The sequence below is a fragment of the Microtus oregoni genome, unplaced genomic scaffold, assembly GCF_018167655.1.
Source record: "Microtus oregoni isolate MIOR12 unplaced genomic scaffold, Mior012 000000F_ref0000247, whole genome shotgun sequence".
In the NCBI taxonomy this organism is placed as follows: Eukaryota; Metazoa; Chordata; class Mammalia; order Rodentia; family Cricetidae; genus Microtus; species Microtus oregoni.
The window spans coordinates 82722407-82742275 of NW_024543059.1; the positions used below are offsets into that span (position 1 = coordinate 82722407).

The 19869-nt window shown below is 38.5% G+C and overlaps 1 pseudogene; it reads right to left on the reverse strand.

Moving 5' to 3' along the window:
- Nucleotides 1-2611: 2611 nt before the first annotated feature.
- Nucleotides 2612-19869, reverse strand: part of LOC121432582 — a 183242-nt pseudogene continuing 165984 nt past the window's right edge.

Sequence of the window (19869 nt, forward strand, 5' to 3'; positions counted from 1 at the left end):
CTCATTTTGTTGTAGTCTACAGAAAGCCAACTCAAAGTGATTTATACTAAGGAGAAAATATGCAGCCTTGAAAAATGAGTCCCGTAAATTAATCACTCAAGCATCATGTCAAGAAATTGAGTGTTATCTCCCTGCTCTTCCTTTTTGGCGTTTCATTCCCAGGTAGCAAGGTCTCCCCACCTCTTAGTAAGATGGCCAGCCAGCATTCCATTGAGTCTACATCCTCCATGTTACAAAGAAGGATAAGGGAGTTCATTCCCAGGAATTTTCATTAATTTCTAACAAATGTCACATCACTATGTGCTGCCCTGGACTATTGTTGATGATTCATGAGTAATATTTCTCTCTGTACACATTCCATTTTCATGGCTTGCCATTTTATATTGTGTTCTCATCAGTTTTATTGTAATGCATCTATATGAGGTTTTCTGCCCCATATCCTTTGAACTTTTAAATCTCAAATTTATAACTGTCACAAAATTTGGGTAAATTTAGGCCATGTCCTTTCTGCTCTATCTTTTCAAATTTTATTTTCTTTCTTATCACTCTTTGGGGCTCCAGTTACACATTTTATCTTATGAAATTTCCTCACATCTTTGAGGATATTTTAATTGACTTTTAGTCTCTGAGAATTCAGTTTGGAAAATAAGTAGCTTTTACTCTTTTATCCCTAAGTTTACTGGCTGAGTTTCTTCTGTTACTATCATTCTGCTCCCTCCACTACTGTTGACATCTGTGAAGTTCTGCTCTATTTTGCAGTTCTGGGATTTACATTTGATCTTTTCCGCTTTGTATCCCTCCAAATTGACTCTGTTTAGTTGCTGTAATATATGAAAGGTCATTGAATTTATCTGAACCTCCGTTTCCTCATAAGTGAGATAAAATTATCTCTATTAAGAGAGATAATTGTTAAGATTAAATTAATATACCAGTTTCTACAGAGGGTTTTAAAACAATAGCAGCTATTATCATGGTGGATTATTTTAATTGCCTCCTAACTAGTCTCATTTGGCACCAAAACCAATTCTCCACTCGGTGCCAGAGTTATCTTTATATGGCATAAATTAGTTTACTCCCACAGTTAAAAGATGTAATGGTATTTTAATACCAACAATAGAATATCTTAATTCCTTTATTTGACTTTTAATTCTTTCGCTTATTTGGCTTGCTCAAGTAGAAACATTTCCCATCATTTCTGCGTACTCTAAATTCTTGCATGGCTCATATTGTGTACCTTTCTGAGGGAAACAAACAAACATCTGTGTATCCCAGATACAGCACTGACCACAGAAGAAAGACGCAGCCCGACCTAAGTCTAGCTCACGGAACCAATGAGTTTACTGTGATTGCACACAGAAGAATAAGTGTGAGGTTAGGTGGAGGGGCCTGGATGATTCAGATGCAACTGTATCCACGGAAATCCTACCTTAAAGCTGTGTCTCTGCTGCCTTCCGACGAACTTGCAGGCAGCGCTAGGCAGAGAGCCTTCTCAGTTATCTGCTGCTCTCATACTCTTGGGGATGGGGATGGGTCTGGTGAATCTTGAAATTTACTGGCTTTCCATACCCTTGTGAGTTGCCCAACCTTCTCAAGCCTCATGTCTCCCTGCTCTCTGCCACCCAGGAGGGAGCCTTTCCATTCAGAGGAAATCACTATGCAGAATGGCCACTCTTGTTTCCCCGCATGGCTTCCCAAACAGCAGTTCTGGCTTTATATTTGCTAAATGCAATCTGAAGGTAATATCACCCCAAGATCTATCCCTCCCTCTTCATGCTGGTATCCTCTAGCAGGAACTGGCTCAGTTATATTAACCCTTTGGGGATTATTTTCTGATGTACCCTGGGTAAGCTTGTCTCTCCCCTACGCTTCCTATGGTACTTTATGGCATTATTCATGTTCTTCAATTTTATGCCAGATATCACCATCTTACCTGTATTGCTATGTACTTGGCTTTGCTAAACTTCCAGATCTCTCTTTTTTTTTTTTTTTGAATTTTCGAGACAGGGTTTCTCCGTAGCTTTTGGTTCCTGTCCTGGAACTAGCTCTTGTAGACCAGGCTGGCCTCGAACTCACAGAGATCCGCCTGCTTCTGCCTCCCGAGTGCTGGGATTAAAGGCGTGCGCCACCACCGCCCGGCTTAGACTTCCAGATCTTTAAAGGAAAGTATGTGCCTCTTTCACATTTGACTCTTGAATTTATGAATGCAAAACTATGATACACTGGAAAACTAAAAGTAGAATTTGATGTTGAATCAACTCTCTAGAAATGAAAACCAAATAAACATTGAAAAGAAGAAATCTGTAGGCTTTCTTAGACATTCATAGACCTTAGAGTTCATTGTTTATAATAGGCTAAGCATGGCTGCTTAGCAAATATCTCCAGGGGCAGGGTCGGTAACTCAGTAGGTAAAGTGTTATCCTTATAGGCACGAAGATCTGTTTTCAATCCCTAGTACCCAATGCTAAGTGCAAGGAATGTTGGCATTGTGTATAATCTCCGTACTAGTAAGGTAAAGATAAAATTCCTGGGGTTCATTCGGCAGCCTATCTACTCTAATTGGTGAGCTCCAGACCAGTGAAAGATACTGTCTAGTCAAAGGAGGTAGATGAATTTATTGAAGATACACCTGAGGCAGTCCTCCGGACTCCCATACACACATGTCCGCACATACAATACTCTCTCCCCTCTCTCTCTTTCCCTCCTCCCCTCTCTCTGTCTCTCTCTGTGTATTTCATTTCAAAACTTAATGGTTTACAATGATACATGTTTAATTATTTCACAATTTCCTTGGGTCATGATCCAAGGCACAACCCAGCTATTTGCTCTTTAGTTCAAGATCTCTCACCAGGATAAAAGCAGGGTGCTAATCAGGAGGGCAGGCACCTCCGGACTCAATCAGAGGAGGACTTTCAGACTCATTCATGTGGTCATTGTCAGAGGCTGGGTCCTTGATGACCGCTACACTGGGACATCAGCTCCTTGTCTCGTGTTCTCCCCAGAAGACAGCTTCTGCGAAGGTAGCAGCTGAATATCCACAAAGAGGAGAGTAGAAGTGGATTTCCCAAGAAGAGTACTAATTTTCTGACCTAACCATGAGGCTAAAACCTAATCATTCTTGCCATTGTCTCTGTTCCTTGAAAACCAATTGCTCAGTTCATCTGACCCCGGATCATGGTGAACAGTCATTGGAAGTCATCTCAGAGCCTGTCTGCAATTGGTAGTCCTAAGGAAGTTTTGTTTTCTGATGAGACAGGTAATACACATTCACAACTAACAATTTTTATACTAGTTGATAGAAAGGGAGAAAACAAATCTGTATCTGTACCATCTAAGGAAAACACCGTTAATACTAAGGAGTATTACTCTAGTTTTTAAAACCATGGTTTTATACTTGAAATATTAGTATGCATATCTTGTTTTCTGTTATTTCTGAGCTTCCAGAAGTTCTGCATGCACAGCTGCAACAGACTCTTCATCTTCTGTTCATTTTCTACTTGTCAAATACTTTTATTTTTCCCTTTTTATATTCTCAGTAACTGTATTTTCAAAGACTGGAGTCAATAAAGAGTTTTCAAATAAATAAGGATAACTCGGATGTCTAAAAGAAAAGAAGAAAAAGAAGGAACAGGCAAGTCCACACATTTTTTTTTTACAGAATATGTTTTCCATGTGTGCCCTGTCTCAATATTTGTTTAGGGGTTCTATTTGACGCTATTTACTAGGATCTATGAGGGAAATGGGGTTGTGCCTCTTTCAAATCCTCTTCAGAGGTAAAAGAGACATCGCAGTCAGATCACACTCCAAAGGGGAATGAAACATCCCTGATGCAGATTATTTGACTGGTAACAATGTTGACCTTTATCTAGGGTTTTACATTGTAGAGACCATCTACATAATTCCAGAAATGTAGAAAGCTTACAGATATATTGGCCCCAAGTCATCCACTTATTAAATAATAGAATATGCAAATTATATAATTGACCATATTATGCAAATTAAACACAAATATTCCCACAAAAGCCACTGGCACCTTTAACTGAATTTCCACACCCAGGAATTCATGTCTATCACGTTCTGTTTATTTTTAAAAAGCCATCATACTAATCTACAGGCTTACATACAGTTTTGAAATGATTTAAATGGAGTTTACCTGGAAGCTAATGAGCATACCAAACTTCATCTTCAAGGCAAAATCTCAGGTTTCTATAATTTAATTCATATGTTGAGGTTGTTGATTTGTTTTGAAATTTGAGGGAGCATTTTTTGAAATTGCTTGTTTTTGTTTTGACAAGGTGTCACTCTGTGTATGGAATGCAGATGAACCATAAACATTTGGTATTCTCCCTGCCTCAGCCTTCTGAGTGCTAGGATTACCTTTATGGGTCATTGCACCAGGATTACTTTTGGAATTTTAAAGTACTTTCATTGTTACCTGAAAAAAAAATTCTTAAGATTGATAAATTCACTAAGGATGAACATACTATATACAATAAGAACAGTTATTTAGGTAGGAAGGTTATGAGTTCAAATCCAGACTCTGTTGCAAAGCCAGAGTCTATCACCAAATATTCTAAATTACAAAGTGGATAAATTATTTACTTACCAATAAAGTCTATAATATATAAAAATAAAAATACCTGTCATGAATAAAATGTCTACTTTACCAATCAGCTATATTATTATAATAAAGTATATATTATAATATTGCTAAGGAAAATAAACTAACTTTTGTCCCCTTAATCTAAGAAATGAGCAAGAACAAAGGTTTCTAAAAGGGCACTCAGTGCATCCTGTGTTTGGTGTATTGTTTGATTCATTTTTAAAGCATAGTTATTTTTAAAAGCAGTGTTAGCTTGTAGACTGCCAATAGTTCTCCCACCACTTCCCCTCCAGAAAGGCTTTGTTTGGTCCAGGTCTGTATTTGAGACAGTTTCTAAACACTTTACATTTTGAAATCATTTTAGAATCACATGATGGTACACAGTATAAGAAAGTTTGGGTATCTGCCGTTCCCCAGTACTTTCATGTTGATGCAACGCAGGTTACATGGTGGAATGCTCCTTTCTCATATGTATAGAGCTCCACTAGCATGGTAGCTCCACTGCAACCAGAGAGGAAGCTATCTCAAGTTGCAGCAAGACGGCTTCTTTATGTTCTAGAATCTGTATCACTTCCTTAAGGGTTATTTAGGTTACTAGTCACCACTAGCCTGTTAGATTACTAGATCCTGGTTGTAGGAGCTTGATATGGCCTGGTCCAACAGATAACGCATATCACCAGATTATACACTTCCAATTTTCATCTCTCTAGAGGGAAGAACAGGTTTTTCATCTTTCCCATTGGAAAGACAACCCTGCGTGCTTAACATTATTGGTTTCTCTGGAGATCTGAGGATACAACAGCCTTCATGTTATGCTCCGAACATTAACATTCCTTTTGCTTAGTCCTTCTGGGTAGATATTTTTAACTAGGGCTCTGAACTGGATGCAGAAGTAACCATGGAGAAGAATCTTATTTATGCAGCACATATTGGTTTCCTTTGTTCTATGTGTGGACTGATTGGTAAAAGGAAAAGAAAACTTAAGCATGGTTAATATCGTTTTGGGGTGAAGCAAAATAAATATTACAGAAAAGGAATTTATGGCAGGATGGATTAAGTTCTGATGTTCTGATTGCACATCCTAGTCCTAGAAGTCAAAATCTACATGAGTACCAACATCCAAACAACTTCGTTGATAAACCAGTAGACTAGAAGGACTAGGCAAGAATGAAATTGAAGTACTAAAGCTAGATTTACTTTAAAGAACTTGGTAGTTCATGAGAATATATATTCTATATACATAAATTGATAATATATATATTGAGAATACTATTAGACTATCTTTAAAACATGAGTCTCTATGAAAATGTAATCTTGACCAGAAGTCAAAGGAAAAACAAAGTTAATTCCATTTATCCCAATCCTGTTGTCTTCACTGTGCACATGTTTGTTGTGGTGTCAGACATATTTCCTCAATTTTTTTTTGAAATTTGCTATGGTCTCTAAACACCTAGTCTCTGCTTTCGCAATTATGAACCGGTTTGTCTGGTTTGCATTTTCATAGCTACCAGGCTTATGGGGTGTACCATCCTTTATTTGCTACTTGTGTCTTCAAAAACTAACAGTAAACTCTGCAGTACAATAATTAAGATCTGTTTGACAATAAAAACTGCAAGGCTTATTTTACCTTCAAATTATTTTTCCTATGTCTTTGTTCTCAATTAATCATTTGTTTACTTATTCATTTATTTGACCCAAAGTCTTGCTACATACTTTAGGTACCCACTGTGTATTTCAAGCTAGCAAGTGTCTAAAAGCATCCACATTCTAATACATCCATGCTCGGTAGACATCCACTTTTGTCATTTCATTTGTTTGTTTTTGTTTATATTACTGGGGATTGAACCCAGGGTATCAAGCATACTGGGCTATACCACCAACACTGTTTTGTAATTCTAAGTAAGAATTCACCTACAAAAAAAAAATAAAGCCTTGGCATCTCTACTGCTTAAAGATCAATACTTAGAGATTAATACAATATGGAATTCGAAACAGGCACTTGCATTACACAAATCAGGACTTATGTCTTGAATGTTCACCTTTAATAGTAATGAAGATGTAAATTATGGAGACATAAGGTACTATGCCGTAGTTTTCAGAGTGCCTTTGCTTTGTCTCGTATGTATTTATTTCTTTGCATAAACAAGTGTGTTTTTAATGTTGGAATGTATTCTGGGGGAAAAAAAGCCCTTCATGCTTGGCTGAACTGTAACTTAACAACCTGTTTCAAAGCCCTTGAAAGATTTAAAACCATTTAGTCTGTAATGCTATCACAAGGAAGTGATAATGGATACATTACACATTTATGTGCAACATGTCACTACATTTCCATATGAGAAAAGCAAATAAAACTTAAATGGCTGAAGATGGCAGGTTGATTTATTTAATGGTGACTTATCTGTGCACTAAAATTCTATGCAATAATTAAAGATTATGACCCAAAGCAAGCTTAATTATTATGAAAATATTTAGAATATATTTTAAACAAAGATATTTATGTTATTGTTTCAGTTTGCAAAGCTTGGTGTATATCTGTTTGAGCTATTGTTTCATACTGTTCATCATGAGTGTGAACAAAACCCTGGGAAGATGGCACAATGAAATATTAGCAGCTTTGCTATCATAGGTCTTTTTGAACTCATTGCCCCTGTCATTTTTAAGACATACGTACTTATTGTGTATTGCTATCAGAATCAAGTACTGAAATGAGACAAAGTAATGAGATATTTAAGAAGAAGCCAGAGGAAGGTGTACCATTGCTGTGGGTAAATCTGACAAGAATGATAGCCCTAGTACGAGAATTCCATGACTCATGCGGCACGTTGTGAGTCCTTATAAAAAGAGCAACTTAATTTAGCCTAAGAAAAACAACATTGTTGATTCCAGCATGGTAATGACTCATCTTCGCTGTGTATTCATTAATTTAACTTCCATTCAAGACCTGGGGAGCAGTAAATCTCAGAGGCGCTCAGACTTTTTTATCCCACTGGGGAAGAAGTTCTAGCTCCCCTTGTGTTCAATGTGCAGATCTCTTGATAGTCTCTCAGATTCATGTTATCTGGTCAACTATGAAGCGCCTCGGCAGATAGGAACCCCAAGTCTCTCAACTTGAATTTTCTGGTGATTCTGGAATGCATTTGATCTCTCTATCCCAAAAGACACCATAGCATCCCAGAGTCTAAATGCCAGACAAGAGGACTTTCAACTCACCTGTATCCCTGAAACTAGTTACTATCTAATTTCTTATTAGATGCCCTGCATATTCCATCTGAATGACACCATTTTTACTGAATAACTTTCTTGTCTAATTTACCGAGAGCTGTGGTATTCTTTTCGCTGGCTTCTTCTCAATACGTCTTTCTACTTTTCTTCTTTTTCAATAGCAATCATGATAACAAAGTTCAGGAGCAATACGCATCTCAAAAATGACAAGAGAGCACAGTAAATTCAAACAGATACCAGAGACACCCTAACTACTCATATTTCAAAGCTCCATCATTCTACTATGAAAATTGTGGAAATTTCCATACATCCCACATATCTCAAATTGTTCTTGGCCCAAACATTGTTGTGTACAGTCTGCAAGCCATGCCTTGGTCCATGCTTGTCTTTCTGTCACTCCCATGCTTTGACTTTATATCTGCTAAGATCTACGCCATTGTGACTGCTCAAAGAACAGTGGTGCCATTGTATTATTGCTTTTTTTTCTATTATTCCTTTCCTTTGCAACCTGTGTTCCTTCTGTGGAATATATAGTTTTCACTTTTATTCTCTATAGTATGAAAGGCCCTTGTACCCAGCAGACATTTAGAAAACATTGAATATATTATTATTACCTGGAAGGATAATTCTATGAACGTTAAGGAGTTTAACAATATTGCAAATTCTCGAAAAAGTCAGTCTAAATTGAGCAATGTTTAAATTGTAGAATGTTTGGTTATAGTATATCGTGTCCATGTATGAAAATGTCATAACAAAGTAATTATTTTCTACAATAAATATATTTTAGTAAAGTAAAATTAATATTAAAAAGACTTACAATACAGTTACTCTATTTGTTTTTAATCTAACATACACATACTACACTTTTTTAAACAATTAATGCATTTATTTGGCATACTAAATGACATTTTAGTAAGTGTCTTCCCTGAAAAAATAATCTTTGAAATATTTGAAAGTGATTTTTGCTTTTTTTGGATTTCATCTATATGAAACTAAAATTACAGGAATATAGGCTGTGATGTAGCCATATAGCCAAAATCACTTTATTCTAGTATCTATAAACTATCTTCACGTAATCATACATATAATGACTAACTCCATAAGTATTTTTATGTATCACACCAACTATAAATCTCCTCAAATTGAGATTTATTCACTAAGCATATATTCAATGACAACCTACTACGTGTGAGATACAATCCTAGATATTAACAGCAATGTTTGATAACTTAAAAACCTTGTGTTTGTGTATGTGTCCATGCACCACACCTATCTGCAAGGAGGCTTTCTAGATGGACTCAGACATCCTAAGAAGCAAATAAAACATATAGTACATATGCATACAAATATGTCATAAACAAATGTATAAAAATTAGACGCTGACAAGCATGATGAAGAAAAATAAAATAAAGAAGAGATATCAGTTTGAAGACAAAAATAAATGCATGCTTTAATTTTGAAAGAAAAACATTTGTTTTCATTTTATGTGTAGTTTTATCATGTAGTTTGCCTGCATGTATGTTTGTGTACCACATGTGCATGGCACCTAGAAAGGCCAGAAGAGGATCACAGAACCCATGGAACCAGAATTACAGCCAATTGTGAGCCACCATGTGGGTGCTATGAACTAAAGCTTGGTTCACATCAAGAGCAACATGTATTCTTGACCACTAAGCCATCTGTGTAGCACCTAAATCTAAACACTCTTCGTGTTCATGTGTATCTCACTTTATAGTGCCTATTTTCTTTCCTGTTTCTTGCATCCTTACAATATCTGTGCATGTATTACATTGTGAGACAGTATGATGAGGTCTATGTGGAACTAAACTCACAGGAACATAGATTTTAATGCAGTCATACAGTCAGAGAGTTCATTTGAAGCGTTGGGAGAAATAGCAAGGCCTGAAGCACACACATTCAGAGATGAGAATTAATGAAGTTCACAAAAGCTAAAGCCATGCAGCAAGTGCTTTGGTCAGTTTTCTCATGATGAGACAATGGGGAACAGTTTAGGAATACATGTCTGAGTGGAGCTTTTATGATAATATGTTCGGTTTAAAAATCAGTGAGGTAGGTTATTTTGCAGAGACTAATTTTTTCCACCACAATTGTATGGAGATTATTCCTCGTTCGTGTGTGTGTGTGTGTGTGTGTGTGTGTGTGTGTGTGTGTGTACACATTGGTTTTAATGTAACAAAGCAACTTGTACACTTCAACATTTACAATGACCATCTTTTTCCTTTCAGTGAAAACCAAAAAAACTAAAAATAAAGTTACAACAGAGAATAAACCCTACGGTTTGAGACTGGCAGTGCTCAAGTCATTGTTAGGAGAGAATTTTATTTTAAAAGTCTCATCTCAAACTGCAAGGATGTCTGTTAAACATCACAATTGCACATGCCAAAGGAGAAGCAATGTTGTCACAATGCCCGCTTACCCTCCCAGACACCTCAAACTCACCCTTGCTGACCTTCAATACTCCCTGCTCTTTTTCTTTTTATGAAACCGGAGAAAGTAGAGAGATACATGTTGGTAAATGCTAACTGTCTGTATTCACGTAGAGACACAGTGTAATCTGTGAGCTCAATATATGGAGAAAGGAAAAAAGCTAGAATTCTATGTACTACTACAGGGACCTAGCACCTCCTAGCCTCCTGCAGAACCAAGAGGGGTGGAGGGTTACCGTTTTTCCCACAGACTACAGTGGTGATGGTGATAAATCCACAGTTTGAGACAAGAATGGATGTAAACTAATTTATAACAGAATAGTTGGGATTCTTTTCCTGTTGTATTTTGCTCAAAGTATTTCCCGCCAAATAAGCTGAGAGCCATAGTGTTGAGAAGAGAGACTTCAAAAACTGAGCAAAAGAGGGATTGGAGGGAGGATGGAAATGACTGCAACTTGCTCCCAGAAACTGGAGAAAATTAAAAAAGAAAAAGAAAATAAAAAAAAGAGGTTGGAATCCATCAGTCTTCTGGGATAATCACCTTCACCGTCATCGTCCTCTCTTTCTTCCCCTTCATCATCATCTTCATCTTCACCTTCTTCATCAATATCTTCCAAGCCTTCATCAATTCCTTCCTCTTCGCCATCATCATTGTCATCATCTTCTGCCTCTCCTTCTTCATCATTCACATCAGGAACCATATAGTACTGCAGTAAGTTTGGCCAAATGTCGTCTTTGATGACCTCTCCTAACTCATCTGCACCTGCGTCGGAAAGGTCAGGAAACCAGGTAAAGCAGCTCTTTGCTTCTTCCTGCCAGCTTTGTTCTGCATTTGACTCCAGCGTTTTGTCGAATCCTTTCCAGATTTCCATTTGATTTCAGTGAACTTTGAAGATGGATCACCACTCTTGTTCAGATGAAATTCTTTGGGGAGGACTTTATTTTCAAAGTAAGGATTTTCATCAAAATAAAAATGTATTCTGTAACCTGATTTAATGTCTTCAAATTCTGTCACTTCCACTCTGGTCAAGCAATGCAGAGCCTCTCTGCCTTCTTCCCCGAGCAGCACAGACACTTGTGGGTGCTTGACACATGTTGTTATCCCCAAAGTTGGGATTTTGGCCATCAATTCTGACCTCTTCTGAAAAAAAAAATGGTTAGCAGAGTTTGTTATATCTTTGTTCTACTTTCAAATTTTCCTCACTAACTTGTCCCTTAAGTCTCTGTTTCATTTTGTACTTCGTCAAAATGTCCAATAGCTTCTAGCTGTCTTTGTCTCCCTTCTGCAGACTGGGAGAGGCAGGCTTGTCCTCTAGTTTCTGGGCAGCAGCCAATTTGTGTTTTTTGGACTGAGGCAGGAGTGCAGATTGCTGTTTCTGGGGCCATGGCACAAGGGAAGTGGCTAGAAGACAGGCTCCAGAGGCCAGATATACACTCTAGGAAGAAATTCGCAGGAACCATGCCTTGTTGTTCATATCCAGAATCTCTCTTGTAAATGGTGGGGCATACACAGTATGTATGTAGGGACACTATGAAGTTCATGAAGAAATTAATACTTAAGATGTCATTTAATAAAATTGGGATTTCTTGAGAAATCTGTTCCATACTATAGATAAGGCACTTATGAAAAAAAAATCAGAAAACAAAAAAGCAAGACGATAAGGAAGGCTGTAGAAGAAAGGAGGAAGGAAGACAGGAGAGAGAAAGATGGGAGGGAAAGGAGAAAGGGGGATAAGAGGGAGAAAAGGGGAAGGTAAGGAGGAAGGAAAAGAGGGAAGGAGGAAGGAAGTGGGAAGATAAAATCAGGAAAAGGGGTAAAGAAAAATGACACAAAAAGACAAGAAATTAGAACAGAGTTGTGTCAACATATAAAAGAAATGCCACATTTTGATGAAATATTACCAAATGTCATATTAAAAACCCAAACCTCAAACCTTTGATTTTTTTTAAACTTCCCCTTCTCCACAAAGAATGATTTTTCTTTTTATTTTGTTAGTTCTTTACAAAATTTTTGGCATTGAAACCTCTCTAGTCTTAGGTTTATATTTGCCTTCTTGAACCACGTGCTTCTTTGGGCAATGACCATTGTAAAATCATCACTTCAAGAGTTCTGGATACATCTTTGTCTCTGTAGTAACCAAATGCAGTGGGTGTGCCCAACACTGAAGCACTTATTAGTGACAGGTTTCTTCTGGTGTCTTCTGAGGGTTATATGACATCTATATAAAGTTTCTCCACCCCTTTAGCAAAGTCATAAATTATACATCTCACTTATCTAGTGGTTGACAAAGTACACTGAAGATGCGGTGATGCAGTGATGTCTCTTTCTCTATCAGTCTTGCTAGACAGCCTTTGGGCTGACTCTGTTTTTGTTGTTGTTGTTGTTGTTTGTTGTTTGTTTGTTCTTGTTTTTTCAAGACAGGGTTTCTCTGTCATTTTGGAGCCTGTCCTGGAACTTGCTCTTATAGACTTGTAGTTCAAGGCTGGCCTTGAATTCACAGATATCTGCCTGCCTCTGCCTCCCAAGTGCCTTGAACTCACAGATATCTGCCTGCCTCTGCCTTCCAAGTGCTGGGATTAAAGTTGTGTGTCACCACTGCCCAGCAAGTGAGTTATTTTTAATATGAGAAATATATTTGATTTATTTGATATGCTTTTGACTTGCTATTTCAAAGCCTTAACATATGATGACCATTGTTTATAGTACAACTCAAAATTTTCTGGAAGCCTCCTGAAGACCCCTATCAAGTGTTCAGGATTTCCTCTTGTCAGTTCCACTAGATAAGAACACTATCCCATTGACCAGAAACTAAGCCCAGCTTGGATACAGGCTGTGCTGGTCTTCCAAAGTCATCCTCTGACACCTCTTAAACTGAACTGGTCAAACTGTGGAATATTTATAGAGTATTCAGGAACAAAATAAGAGAAATGAATCTCGCATACACACGCTCTCACTCTTAAAGTTGCTTTTGAATCTATGTACTTTTTCCTTAGTTGGTGACAGCTTCTATTGAACTTCATCTTCTATTTCTTACCCCAAAGACTTGATTTTTAAGGCCCTAGTTAAAATCCTGAATGGATGAGAGATATCCTGATATAATCTCTAAGAACTGACACCAGTTATTCTACACATCAAAGCTACCTGACTCTGTTGCATGGAGGCTGTTTATTCGTCCTGACCGCCAAGAACCAAAATAACCACACAGAGACTATATTAATTAAAACACTTCTTGGACCATTAGCTCTAGCTTCTTATTGGCTAACTCTTATATTAATTTAACCCATTTCTACTAATCTGTATATCGCCACATGGCTGTGGCTTACTGGCAAAGATTCAGCATGTCTGACTCCAGTGGTTCCATGGTGTCTCTCTGACTCTGCCTTCTTCCTCCCAGCATTCAGACCAGTTTTCCCTGCCTACCTAAGTTCTGCCCTATCAACATGCCAAGGCAGTTTCTTTATTCATTAGTGGTAATCACAGCACACAGAGGGGGCTCCCACATCATGACTCCCTCCTCTATAAAAGAGAGTTAGGTCCTGACGTTTCAGTGAGTCCTTAAGTCAATAAGCAATTGGCATGGCTGACCCAGACAGTGGTGTTAGCAATACTGAGGAAGTGAAAAAAGAGAGGGCTCAAGAAGTAACGTCAAAAATCTTGGCCTGAGGAAAGGGCAGAACTTAGGTATTAATAGAAATGGGTTAAATTTCCTTGCTGGTAAGCCACAGCCGTATGGCGATACACCGATCGATAGAAATGGGTTGAATTAAGATGTAAGAGTTAGGGTCTTCTATTCGATACCCCTGGATCCAGCAATACCACTCTTGGGAATATACCCAAGAGAGGCCCTATCATACAACAAAAGTATATGCTCAACTATGTTCATGGCAGCATTGTTTGTAATAGCCAGAACCTGGAAACAACCTAGATGCCCTTCAACGGAAGAATGGATGAAGAAAGTATGGAATATATACATATTAGAGTATTACTCAGCAGTAAAAAACAAGGACTTCTTGAATTTTGCATACAAATGGATGGAAATAGAAAACACTATCCTGAGTGAGGTAAGCCAGACCCAAAAAGAGGAACATGGGATGTACTCACTCATATTTGGTTTCTAGCCATAAATAAAGGACATTGAGCCTATAATTCATGTTCCTAGAGAAGCTAAATAAGGTGAATCCAAAGACAAACACATAGGCATCCTCAGGAATATTAACCTTCATCAGGCGATGAAAGGAGACAGAGACAGAGACCCACACGGGAGCACCGGACAGAAATCTCAAGGTCCAAATCAGGAGCAGAAGGAGACGGAGCACGAGCAAGGAACTCAGGACCACGAGGGGTGGTGCACCCACACACTAAGACAATGGGGATGTTCTATTGGGATCTCACCAAGGCCAGCTGGCCTAGGTCTGAAAAAGCATGGGATAAATCCAGACTAGCTGAACATAGCGGACAATGAGGAATACTGAGAACTCAAGAACAATTGCAGTGGGTTTTTGATCCTACTGCACGTACTGGCTTTGTGGGAGCCTAGGCAGTTTGAATGCTCACCTTAGGAGACCTGGATAGAGGTGGGCAGTCCTTGGGCTTCCCACAGGTCAGGGAACCCTGATTGCTCTTCGAGCAGATGGGGGGGGGGGGGGGGACTTGATCGGGGGAGGGGGAGGGAAATGGGAAGCGGTTGTGGGGACGAGGCAGAAATTCTTAATAAATAAATAAATTAAAATAAAAAAAAAAAGGTAAAAAAAAAAAAAAAAAAAAGATGTAAGAGTTAGCCAATAAGAAACTAGAGCTAATGAGCCAAGCAGTGATTTAATTAATATAGTTTCTGTTGTGATTATTTCAGTTCTGTGAAGCCAGGACTAACAAGAGACCCTCCGACAACAGCACACCATCAACAGAAGTCAGGGCAGGAACTCAAGGCAGGAACCTGTAAGCAGGAAGTGAATCAGAGGCCATGGAGGAATACTGCTTGCTCCCCACAGCTTGCTCAGCCTGTTTGTTTTCTTACATAATGAAGGATCACCTGCCTAGGGGTGGCATAACCCAAGTGAACTGAGTTCTCTCACAGCAATCACTAATCAACAAGCTACTTTCTTGCTACAGACTTGCCAATGGACCAATCTAATAGAGGCATTTTCTCTACTGAAGTTCCCTCTTCTCAGATGACCGTGGCTTGTGTCGAATTGATAAAAACTCACAAGGACAGCATTAATTTGGAGTTTTTTTCATATTATACTTTTGTATTTATTATTTTTTGTGAATGGTATAGAATAAAATTTTTCAATGCCACATTATTATTACTTATTCAATTTTAGAAATTCAATTGGGGAGACAAGAAAAAGAGCAATTTGATGAGTATCTATGTTTACTAATAACCTGTGGTACCTACTTCTTCCAAGTTAATTGATGATTGAACCATTCTGTAATTAATGGTGAATTATAGTACTCAATGGTAATTTAACAATAGTTGGGCAAGATAATGTGAGTCTAAAATGGGGCATCTTATTACACCCAGTCAGATTTTATACTCAATAACAAATCAGGACAAGGTAGACTTCAGCCAAAAATGTGTTCATAGAAAACCTCTCCCTTTCTTTGTCTCAACAGTCTAGCAAGATGCCCACAACATGAAAGGAGCACACTGGACCAGTGTGTGCCAACTAACAGCAACCATCAGTCATCCAATCAGATGTTGCTGGAGTAAAATATCACTTGGTTTATTCAGTTTCAATCACTGCCATAGTTGATTTAGGTCTGTGATAAGCTAACCAAATGTTACAAAAGGAAGCCAGCATGGCCATTCCTACTCACATACACTTTGGAGGGACTTAGATTCCCCGGTCCTAGTTCCACTATGTCTTTGGATGTCTTACACAGGGAGGGGGCTGTTACATAAGGACCAGTTTTACTCAGCTGCTCCCCCACCTTTACTCAATCAGCACCAACCCAGCCTGCTCTGACTTTCCACTACGTTTGTTGTCCATTACCTACATAGACCTCATGCTCCTTGTTGTACAGCCATTCACTTCTCTGAACCGTAAGACCATTCTGTTTTATTCCTGGTATAAATTTCCTCCTATTAGTAGAACATTTCTTCTTCATATCCACCCAAATCAAGCAAGTCTGAGCAGTCCTCTCATCCACACCCTGCACCCTTCTGGTCTCATCTCTGACTCAGAGAAATAGAGGCACTGAAGATCATTTCTCAATTTGAATCTTCTGTGAAAAATCAAAAAAAACAAAAAAAAATTCATGAAAACACTCAATTCCAACATATGACTGGAAAACTTGAGGAGTCCAGAAAAATAGGCTGCTGTGTCTTCTTCATTTAAACTGTTTCTTTTCCTGATAAATGTAAATAGAAAAAAGAAAAATGTTCCCAAACCTCACAGATCTTGAGGTAGTTAATTTCAATCTCATTAGGTAGTTTAACATGCAAGGAAGGAAGCAGGCAAACCAAAATAATTGACTTGCTTCTGCATAAAACCTGTCTCCACTTTCATGAATCCTTCCAAACAAAACCTATTAAGCTTTTAGATATGTTTCCCAGTACAGTCTCATAGCACATGCACACACACACACACACACACACACACACACACACACACACACACGTGTGTAATCCTCAAGCAGTCAAAGAGTTTTGAGTCAGACCATTCCATTAGGTTTGTGTAGGCTTCTCTGTTAAATATCCAGAGGCAGCTTCTTATTAACACTGTTTGGGTTTCCTAGACTTAAGTTCTGATATTATGTCTGTTGGATCCAGTCTTCCACGGTGTCCCTGAGAGAAGCATTTTGCAGCTGGAGACCCGATAGCATCCTGTTTGTATAGCTCTAATGGCACGTATCACGTTGTGTCTTGAATTGCATTTGTTTTCATTTATTTTGCCTTGATGGCATTTCAGGGCAAACCACTACCACCTGTCAGCAAATGTGAGGGTAATGAAGCTGAAAATCAGCGGAGGGTCAGGAATTGGATACCGGAGAGTTTTATTATCAAAATTCAAAACTGCATCCATGTGTCTTTCGCGGAAGTGGGGGTTAAAGATGTGGCTAATGGAACAAGAAACATTAAACCCATATAGGGTACGTGTGAGAATCAAGGTCCGTGGGGAAATAGAAGTCTGCAGTGGGAGGCAGCTAATAAAGAGGCAGCCGTGGAAGTGATGGCAATGTTCCCTTGTTCTGCCCAGACATATTTTCAAAGATGTACTTTCAATCATCTTAAATACCCTTCGTGTGTGTGTGTGTGTGTGTGTGTATGTGTGTGTGTGTGTGTGTGTGTGTGTGTGCGTGTGTGCGCTCACAGGTGTACAAGCACTATTATGCCTGACTTTATTTGGGTGCTGAAGATCCAAACTCAGGTCTTCACACTTATGCAGCTAGCACTTTTTCCACTGAGCCATTTCCTAACTCTAGAATTTTCCATAGAAAGTCTAGGGTATCTCTTGTCTTTGTTGGTCTTAAAGCCCTCTACTCTAGAATGGGGGACCTTTACTCCCCACCATCTTGTAACTCTGTTGATCACTGCTATACTTTGCCCCAAACATATGCTTTATTCATGTTTAAGGGTTAACTACTTTTTTTTCAGACCCTAGTACTTAGTTGTGCATAGAGTAGAATTTTCTGTGGTTGTGGTAGCAAGATCTTCAGCTGTAGTTTGCACTGCCTCATTAGTCCCCACCTATTAGCAGCTAAGTTCCCCTTAATGGAGTACTTAGAATCATGTTAGTGATGGTCATTTATAATAAAAAGAAAAGGCCACGGCAAACGCATGCTCTGAGATTTAATGTATTGTTTAATTCTATTCCGTTTGCACGTGTTTATTTTGGTTTATTAACTGCATTAGAAGAGGCTAATTTGTAGAGTGTTTACATGTTATTTACCCAAGTGAGGTGTTGGCTGTCATGCGTCTATGGCTCTATTAGGCCTGAAAATGATATCGCATCGCTTTCAATCGTTTTCATATAAAAATCAATAAAATGAATTATGGAGGAAGGGGAGTTGCCTTACAAGAGAATATTGTGTAATGAACAAGAAAAAGGGTGAAATGAAGAAAAAACTTCTGTCACATTTGATCCAACACTTTATTTTACCTTTCTTCTTAAAAATGGAAGCCGGGCGGTAGTGGCGCACGCCTTTAATCCCAGCACTCGGGAGGCAGAGGCAGGCGGATCTCTGTGAGTTCGAGACCAGCCTGGTCTACAAGAGCTAGTTCCAGGACAGGCTCCAAAACCACAGAGAAACCATGTCTTGAAAAACCAAAAAAAAAGAAGAAAAAAAAAAGGAAAACAGTTGCCTCTTGTGTGTGTCCAAGCTACAAGCCGCTCACCTGTGTGTTGCCTGCCACTGCATCTGTAGTGGCCACCATGTGACAGGGAGTTTTCACAGTGTGGGACAAGAGAAGGATCCCCTGGAGCATGTCTGTGAATGGCATAATTAAGAAAGTCCCCACTCTTCTCATGCCCTCCATTATCTTTTCTTTTCAGTCAGCCCTGTGTTTTTCTCCTTCATGAAATGGTAGTAGTTTTCAGTCTTGGTGAGAAAATAACAATTCAGCTAACACCAAATGATAGGAAACCCGGTGCCCCGAGTCACGGGTACATGGCCAAGTGAACAACAGAGCCTAGTAATTTTCAAGACAAATTTGAAGACGGCAAAGAGTAGAAAGAAGACATGGGTCAGAAATTTCTGTGTCTGACAGATAAACTAGATGCTGTTGGCCAGCTGGAGGATTTCTGGTCCAACATTATTGCTGTGGTTTGGCCTTCATATACCAGGTTTCTGTAAAGCATTTTAAAGGAAAACACACACACCAGAGATGACTCAAAATGAAAAATGATCTCATGCTAACTCACTTCCCTTTGAGTCACCAATACCATATGACAAGTCCTACACTGCATAGGTAAATGGCTGAAGATATATGGATAGATGACAGGGAAATAATAGACTAGATAGATATAAAGCCATATGAAAGGTAGGTAGGTAGATAGATAGATAGATAGATAGATAGATAGATAGATAGATAGATGCATACATGCATGCATATACACAAGCATACATGCACAGTACAGCTGGCTTGAAATATTGCTTCAGGAGTACGGCTTCATATGGTAAAGGTTACTTATGAGAAACTCTGAAATATGCATACACCACTAAAATACCTTCTATTCTGACTCCAGATTCCATTATTTAAAATGAATCCCACAATGCAGTGCCCCCTGCAGTATTACTATATATGTTTATTTTATATATACATCTAGATGTGTGATCACAAAGATTAAGGGGTCATGGGACTTGCTAAAGTAAAGGTGATTGTATCAAATCAGTCTCTGTGATTAAATTATAAACTAAAATATACAAACAATGGATGGTCTTTACAAGACATTTTAAACTTTCCCAGGAGACACGCATTTGTGTGGTTTTTCCTTTAATCTCTGTCCTCCAGTTGCATTCCCTAGTCAAGAGTCCAATGAGCCTAGCCATTTCCAAAGACAGATTAGAGAGAAGGCAGATTTTCACCTTAATCGAAGACTAAAATTCATATTTATTTTAAAAATTAGGTTAGTCATAAAAAGTGAGGGGCAGAGAAA